The 6,361-nt window shown below is 41.9% G+C and overlaps 2 long non-coding RNA genes across 3 annotated transcripts; one reads left to right on the top strand and one right to left on the bottom strand.

Annotated features, from left to right (window-relative positions):
- Positions 1 to 5,492, bottom strand: LOC106943004 (uncharacterized). Of its 2 annotated transcripts, XR_001423787.1 has the most exons (4): positions 5,154 to 5,492; positions 2,195 to 2,283; positions 1,595 to 1,712; positions 1 to 45 (listed from the first exon to the last, which is right to left on the bottom strand). It is a non-coding gene; the product is annotated as an uncharacterized LOC106943004 (long non-coding RNA). The 2 variants fall into 2 exon arrangements; XR_001423786.1 differs by lacking the exon at positions 1 to 45 and having other exon boundaries at positions 1,367 to 1,712; positions 5,154 to 5,483.
- LOC106943005 (uncharacterized) lies at positions 1,283 to 4,709 on the top strand. Its single transcript, XR_001423788.1, has 2 exons — positions 1,283 to 1,360; positions 3,059 to 4,709. It is a non-coding gene; the product is annotated as an uncharacterized LOC106943005 (long non-coding RNA).
- Positions 5,493 to 6,361: the final 869 nt, after the last annotated feature.

Consider the following 6,361-nt stretch of genomic DNA (forward strand, 5'->3'; position numbering starts at 1 on the left):
TTGTGCTTCCAGTTTTCCTGTTATGTCTCCAGCTCAAGCTTTGTCCTGCAAATAAAATGCTTCAGTAGAGGGTAAAAAAAAAAAAAATAAAAAATCTGATTGGCGTACGCTAGAGATAGAACTTAGGATTTTAGACGATACAAGACGATAAGGCAATATGTTTGCAATATTTTTGAGGAAAGTAAAAATAAAAGGGCACAAATTGCAAACCTTTGAAGGAATCTTGTGACCGTCCTCATCTCAGTCACACCAGTCCTTCTATTGCTGGTTTCATGCATGGCTAACAGCAACGGCTTCATATCAGGAGCTTTAGCAGCTAACAGCTAAGACGAACTGCGTTCATTTCAAAATGCTTACAAAGTATTTGGGTGAAGTCGATTTCTTTTTTTCATAAGTACCAGACATGCTGCCTGAAGTTGGATTTAAAAGCAGTGAATGCCTCTCAATCGGATTCAAAAATACGCATTTCCTTCAAAGCGTTGTCAGAGAAGTTGATGCCAGTGGGCAGGCCGGACTTCCTGTAGTTGTTCTGGAAATGCTCCTGTTGTACAGCAGTCTGATGAAGAAGACGCTGCTGACGCCGGTTTTCTGTAATTTTTTAGTTTTATGAAGAATCTCCTTCAGTGCTTTAGTAATAGTCTTGTCAGCAAGTGTGATAAAAACATTTCATCAGTCATGTACAGCAGGGTTAACCCAGGAGCTACTTCCGTTTTGGCTTCAAAATAAGAGTCTCAAACATTGACACAACAGCGCCTAGAACTTGTACCATTCACACTGGACAACATTTAAATATGCCAACTTCAAAATATAGAATATCACAATATGTAAAACCTGCATAAACGCCTTTTGAGATGTATAATGTTACATATTTTGACTGGTCTGTTCTAAACTGATCTATTAAACACTTTATGATTTGTAAAAGCTTTACAATAAAAAACAAAGACAATTAGTTTAGCCCGGAATACTGCTAAATTTCTGTGGAGTGTTGATGGCCTCAGCATTGAGGACCGTTTTGCCTCCTGGATGTTCTGGTGGTCCACCTCTGGTTTGCACTGTGGACCTCTCTGCTTTGTGGCGGCTGCAGCATCACCAAAGAGTGGAAAAAAGACGTAGATAAGACTATATGACCTTATCTGCAGTCCTGGGAACTTACACATGCTCACTGGTTTGGAGCTGCTACTTCAAACCTGAATGCAGCTGTCTTTATGGGTTTGTTCTTTTACAGTGTATGTACTGTAACCTCATGTCTGAGTGGAGTCTAAAGTCTTTCTTTTCTGTTTTACAGGGAGGCCACTTCTGCAACGACTTTTCCGAAAATATAACCGAACATCCATGTGACCCACAGCAGTTTCCAAGAAAGGTAACCTTTTTTTTTTTTTTTTTACTTCACCACTTTCTTCCCCCACACTTCCCTTCCCACCATCTTTTTTTTTTTCTAAAGAAAAACTGCGTTCCCTCCAGCAAAGAACAGAGCCCCAGGCCACATCCTTTTACACCTCTTCAAATCCCTCGGTACAAAGCCTCAGTGGGTGAACTCGCATTTTATCACAGATATGTCAATTGCTGGGGAAAGACAAATGATGCAACCTCAAACCTGAGCGTGAGACATCTCTGCTGCCGGCGTAGAAACGTGGAGAGACGCGGCGTGAATGGTGACGGGAGAGGCTGGAATGTGGGCCGTGGGGGAAAGGCGAAGGGAAGGCAGCACAGTTCTGTTAATTAAAAGAAATTGGAGTCAAGTGACCATCAGCTGGTGGAGGATTGTTTGATTGGTGGGGTCATGGGGCTTCAGGTATGCAGAGAGGCTGAGACGGCCAGGATGCCTCCTCAGTCTCCGCTCCCTTTGCGACACCGATTGACTCTTTGCAGCAACGTCACTTAAACACGTTGAGGCGCCATGACGGACGCCGTCTACCCAAGTGGTTTCTGCCAGTATAGCCATGGCTTGTACTTGTTTAGCTAATCTTTTGTGGAAGTGGCTCACAACAGTTGGAAATAGCTGGCTTAGAAACTGACCCATATCACTATGTCATAAACTGCGTTTCCTTTTACACCAGAACATGCTAGGCTGCATAATGCTGGGACATTTTCTATGTGATTACTAATGATTCGACTCCTACATTCTCCATAGTGCAATATTTGATTGTATCTTGCTAGTCTTACTTATGAAGTACATGAACGTTAATCTTCTTACCTGGTATAAAGCGTCGACTGCAAGTCCACAAATATGCCATGGGCTGCTAGTCCATTGGATTGACAGCAGCTGCCCGTCCATCATGACTTCTTTCCTCATTAAAAGTTATGCAACAAAATGACAAGTTTGGTTTGCATCATTATCTGTTTGCAGCAGACCACATAGCATCCTAGCCGGCGAAGTTCTGAAGAGTGGGTTTATCGTATCGTTTATCGTTTATCGGGATAAATTTCATGTCTTGATAAGATTTTGATTTGTCGTTGTCACAATAAATTACGATTAATGATGTTTGAAACCCCCTTTGTTATCATAACCAGTACATTTTCTACATACATGACTGGTGTCCTTCAGAAGCGTTTTACAAATAGGTATGTTTTTCAAGAGCAGCTATACGGTTCTTACGGTCACTTTTATTGTTAACACAATTTTACCACAAAGCGTCATGATAAAGCTTTAAGTCCATATGAGCAAGCCGTGGCGTGACGTCGTGTGCAGAGGGTCAGTGTTATAGGGACGGAGTTGGTGTTCCCGTTACGTGTCAGGGCCGGGGCTGGAGCCGACACGGTGCGGCCTCCGCCTGCCGTGCCTCAGGGCTAATGGGAAAGAATGACAGGAATCTGCCACTGATAATGCCAAGCTTGGAGATGTTCGTCAGCAGATAATCTCCCATATCCTTCCCCTCCCTCAGGCTGCTCTTCTTCTTTCTGCTTGATCTGCTTGTCCCCTTCTCCCACCCTGCAACCCCCGCCTCTTCATCAATGACTCTCATCTTTGTTGCCCAGAATATTTTGATAGTTTTTCTTTTTTGTTTTTTTTGTTTTTTTGGGTGGGAGTTAATAACGGAAGTGTTCGCTCTGTCCTCAGATGGCGTCCGCAGAAGTGTGCCGACTCCCGTCTGCTGCTTCTCGGCTCTCTGGTGACTGTCAGCTGCTCAGTAGGCAGTGTAGATCCTGTGTAGCAATCAGCAGCTACATCTGGCTACTGGGTCTCTGACGGCTCCGCCCACTTCCCGGTCCAAAGTTCTTCCTCTGTCGGCCCGTGGCGCGTTCCCACTCCACCACCGGCTGTGATTTTGGGGGGCCCGTTCAGTGACGGGATGCTGTCGGTGTCACAACTCCACCAGGGCCCATCATCACATTTGTTCTTCTTCCTGTTTTGTCAATGTCATTTGGCATCTCTGAGTTTCTGACTTCTGATTGAATTCCGTCTACTTTGATTAAGCTACAAATGGGCACATTTCATAAAAATGGTGTTGGCGGATGCCCAAGAAGCCACACTAGGGAGATATTTGCTTTGTCCTGAACCTGGCATACAATGTAGATTCCTGTGTGGTTCAATTCTACAGCTACATTGTCTGCTGGGTTTCTGGCTAGCAATATAAGCTTCTGTGACATGAAGGTCACCTTTGCTCCATAAGGTAAGAATCTATCTTCTGTGCTGCCAAAAAGTATTTGGCCCTGTTAAGATTTATTCTGCTTTTGTTGTTTTGTGACATTTAAGTGTTTCAGATTGTCCAACAAATGTTAAAGTGGCAGTGTTATGCGTTTTCCAGGCATATAATGGCAAAGCAACTATGTTACCTTTAGTTGTTATAAAAATGCTGCATATATCAAATATGACTTAAAAGAAATTTGACTTCGCAGTTGAACACTTTAAAATTGGGCCTGTGTCTCTTTAAGAAGCCCCTACTCGTTCTGATCCTCCACCTTCAGGAAGTCATCACAACATGGCTCCTATATTAACCCTTTAACAACATTTTTAAAAGTGTTGCACTGAGAAGTAACTTGTAATAAGCTTAGTAGATGTGCAGCTCCACCAGGTGTTTGCTAACTGCTGCTGCTGCTAGTCTGAAGGAGCCGTCGAAGGCGGCAGTTCCACAAACCCGGAAAGAAAAATCTGTCTAGACCTCGACAAACTGAGCTGAGTGGTTAAGGGTTCCAGCAACAACAAACTTTGACTAACTGGAAGACAAATGCTTCTCAAATATTCTGTGGCCTGATGAGACAAGAGTCACATCTTTTTCAATGCGTGTCCTTCGCCTAGCTTACAGCGATCTATCATGGCATTTCAGAAAAACCACACAATGCCTGCAGTCAGACATGTGATGGTCACAGGAAGCCCATCAGGACGTCCAGCCGTAAATGGCTAAAAAATAAAACCAGAGAAAACGAAGGGTTTGGATTGGACTAGTCAAAGTCTCATGCTGTTTGTTCTTTAACCCAACACCTCAATTTAAAATACTGATTGCCAGTTATGATAAGTATTATGGGGTAATTATTTTCCATAACCGTTTTCCCTTAACAGACGAAATCATCATCTGAAAACTGCACTTTGTTTTTACTCGGGTTGTTTTGGTCTGATAATCAAATCTGTTTTTCTTACCTGAAACATTTAAGTGCATTAAAAAAAAAGCAGCATAAACAGAAGATGTTTTCATTGCACTGCATCCTATCACTGAAATATGTCTGACCCTGACGATTCCAATAAAGAGAAAATATTTCAAATTAAACTCGCAGAATGACTCGTGGTGTTCTTTGTGCGACTATTCATTTGAGGAGCAGGAGAGAAATCTCCGAATGTGCAGAATCTAAACGGATTCACCGTTGCCTCTGTGTGTCCCTGGAGTTGGCACTGAGCAAGAGAAGCCAGAAATATTCCAGTAAGTCAGCACAAAGCTGGCTTGTTGTCTGTCAGAGTGTCATCAAGACTGCTGTCAGACTGGCTCCTTATTAGCGGGACAGCACTGTCTTCTCCACAGCCAACACACACACACGCACACACACACACCTGGAGAGCAAAGCTTCACATAATGCCTCCAGAAGACACTCTGCATCCCTACCTGCATTTACAGCTCTGAAGGTCACACACTAACAAATCATATACAGCACAAAACCTCCCTCCACATCCACTGGTTTGCAATGACATGGTGTGTGTTTGAGTCTGATGTGTGTGTTCTTACCCACACGAAGAACACTGAAGCTGAGGAGCACAAGACATGGGAGGAGATGCAGGATTGTCCTCTGTGTGCCGGCGACCTGGGAATGAGGAAGCATATAAAAGCCATTCATCAGATTTAACATCCAACCAATCAGATGCACGATTGACTCTGGGGTTTTTAATGGAAGTAGCAACGATGGTGTAATTAGAAAACTCTCCTGGTTTGTTCAAAACAATCGGATGTTGTGGATTTTATTATTTTTTTTCACACAAGTTTGAAAAAGTGTTTCAAATGAAAAATGATCTCATTGCATATTAAACCTAAATATAAACAGATAAAAAATCATTTTATCTGAGCCTCTGGACTGAAGCGTGTCCAAAATTAAACCATAAAATTAATGAAAGTAAAAAGGCAAATAGTTATAGTTTTACCTGCTCGACAATAAACCATTTCATGATATTAAATTTGTTTATTGTGAAAGATCCAAAAAAATAAAAATAGGCTTCAGACTGTTGCTATTAAAAGAAAAGCAATTTCCACAGTTTTGGGGAGTCATGGATTGTTTTCTGGATTTTTTTTGTTGTTTTTAACCATTCTTGATTTGTTGTCTGGGGCCAAACAAAATCCTTTCAAGGGCCACAAATGGCTCCCAGACCACACTTTGGACAATCCTGTTCTAGAAGGCCACATAAATAAAACCTCCACAAGGTCCAAGCTGTGTGCATAAATATTTTATCAATCAAATGGAAAAAGATTTTATCTGCATACTGAGAAATTCCATTAACGACAAAAGATCTTCAATATCATTTAACTTGAAGAAGTATTCGTCAAACCCGGAGATTCGTTTCTATTCTAAGTTCATTAATAAGAAGTTTTATCAACACATTCTGCCACAGTCTGACCTTTGATTTATGATCTTGATGTGATCCGCTCCTGGTCACGAGTGTAACTTAACTTAAAAACACCAACATCGTCAGCTACTCACAAGTGATCCATTTCCAATGCAGCTTGTAATTTTGTCTTTGCCACCATAAAAATTTCTGTTGACATGGCTCACCGGATCGGCCAACAGTCGGAACAACAAGGAAGTTTTTGAAGACCTCAGAAGAACAGATAAATCCTTTGGAAACGTTTTTAAACACCTTCAAAATCATCAGTTCAAACAATTGTACATGAGGTCAAAGTGTCAATGAGTCACCAGCACCCCATAATTCAAATTTAAGTTATGA

This window comes from Poecilia latipinna, unplaced genomic scaffold, assembly GCF_001443285.1.
Source record: "Poecilia latipinna isolate Pla-1442-1.1 unplaced genomic scaffold, P_latipinna-1.0 Scaffold4770, whole genome shotgun sequence".
Lineage (NCBI taxonomy): Eukaryota > Metazoa > Chordata > Actinopteri > Cyprinodontiformes > Poeciliidae > Poecilia > Poecilia latipinna.